The sequence below is a fragment of the Aplysia californica genome, unplaced genomic scaffold (assembly GCF_000002075.1).
Source record: "Aplysia californica isolate F4 #8 unplaced genomic scaffold, AplCal3.0 scaffold00009, whole genome shotgun sequence".
In the NCBI taxonomy this organism is placed as follows: Eukaryota; Metazoa; Mollusca; class Gastropoda; order Aplysiida; family Aplysiidae; genus Aplysia; species Aplysia californica.
The window spans coordinates 2,239,484-2,241,552 of record NW_004797279.1 but is presented as its reverse complement, the minus strand read 5'-3'; the positions used below and the strand labels follow the sequence as shown (position 1 = coordinate 2,241,552).

General features: G+C 50.3%; 1 protein-coding gene across 1 annotated transcript in view; it reads right to left on the bottom strand.

Annotated features, from left to right (window-relative positions):
- Window positions 1-2,069, bottom strand: part of LOC101852137 (transforming acidic coiled-coil-containing protein 1) — a gene marked incomplete in the record, with an annotated part of 56,667 nt that overhangs the window by 33,455 nt on the left and 21,143 nt on the right.

Sequence of the window (2,069 nt, the reverse complement as noted above, 5' to 3'; positions counted from 1 at the left end):
CGGACGGCAGTGGTCGATAATAATGGGGACCTGGAAGAGTTTACCTAGTCACAATGGCACGGGCTTAGGATCTTGCTGGCCCCCACAGGTCAATATTGGGCCTCGATCAGTGACAGCATGTAAGTTATTCCACACGGCTTGTATGTACTGCTGGAAAGGAGAACTTGGAGGAAAGACAAAGAGGATTCGGTCTGGGAGAAAGAGCCGAGGGGTGGGGTGGGTGTTGGTGGTTGAAGACAGGGACTTAATCAGCACGACTGGCAGTTCTGTACAAGAGGAATCGACCTCTCTCTCGCTCCCCCCCTCCCCCTCCACCCTGCCACTTTTCCTCTCTGCACCCGCTCTCTCTCTCTCTCTCTCTCTGCACCCGCTCCCCCCCCCCCTTTATACGTGTAAAAGATTGAGAATAAAAAAGGGGAAGAGAGAAGGGGCGTGGTGAAAAGGTACAGCCCCACAAGGGGTTGGGGGTCGGTGGTTGGGCAGGGGGTGGGGGGACATACAATACACACCAAGAAGAGGTATGTGTAGTGCAAAACGTCAAGGGAAACGGTCAACACGGTCACACAAGTCTGTCGCAAACCAGGGGAGAGGTTGGTGTTTTGCGTGGAAAGTGTGTGTGTGTGTGTGGGGGGGGGGGTGGTCCTGTACCACAGGTAATATTCTACAACCGACAGAATTTTAGCGGTCGACATGAGAGCAGCAGCTCCTCTTTACGTGCGCTCTATTTCATAGGCAATAAAGCTCAGATCACAGAGCGGTGCCCGCAGAGAAAGGCCATCGTCCTGTAGATAATAGATGCACAATACTCAAAACCATAATACACTTCCCTCGCGAACAGCCTTGTGCTCGGGTTAACAGTCGGCTCTTAGTCGACAACGAGCTCGTTAAAAGCCTATTACAATGCTGTGATAAAACCACGACTGTTATTATGGGGAGTTCTGTCAGCTCAGACACGTGAAGGTGTAATCAGGTTTATTGCACAGTGCTTGGGTAATTACAGAAAGAACAGAAACAGATTATTACATGCACTTTCATAAAGAAAAGTTAAGCATTATGTGTTGGTGAGTGTATCACTGTATGTGAGTTGGGTTGGGTTCGGCTTTTTATGGGGGGGGGGGGGTATATGTGTGTTAATGTATGTGTTCTTGCGTGCGCGCAAGTATACATAGAAGCGATCACAGATAGACAGGTAGACAAACAGACAGAAAGACAGACAGACAGACAGACCGACAGACAGACAGACAGAGCGACAGACAGACAGGCAGGCAGGCAGACAGACAGACAGACAGAGAACATTGTATTAGTAAAAAAAAGGCGTTTCCAAATTAAAGAGCAAACGAGTACCGCTTCCTTGCCACACGAACAACCGTTGAGTCACACAGACTGGGTCAGGAACGTCGAGCCACGACAGACAAGTACGTAATGTCACACACACACACACACACACACACACACACACACACACACGCACGCACACACGCACACACACACACACACACACACAGAGAGAGAGAGAGAGAGAGAGAGAGAGAGAGAGAGAGAGAGAGAAAGAGATAGAGAGGCCACGAATCACAGAAGAGAAGACTCAGTCAATCAGCGATGTGCGCGCGAGCACATAACACAACAAAACACACACACACACACATACGCACACACACACTCACACACACTCACACACACACACACACACTCACACATACACACACATAAACATATAATGTGCACTGGGCACAGGCGCAAGCGGTCAGTGTCACTAGAGTGCAAGGCCTTATACACATGGAGGGTAACGTTAAAACTCCGGGTAGTAAAAACAAACAGCAGAGAATGGGAAGAAAACCGAGCACACGTGCATGCGATCTGAGTGTCTCTTTGTGCGTGCCTGGCTGCTATCAGGCTCTCTTCGTCACACAAAGGTGCGTGCGTGAGTGAATGAGAGCTCATCGCACGTGTGTGTGTGTGTGTGTGTGTGTGTGTGTGTGTGAGTGTGTGTGTGTGTGTACGTGCGTGCGCGCGTGCTGCACCCGAGTGCGGCTTTGTGCAAAATGTGCACCAGCTGGGGGTAGGCTGGA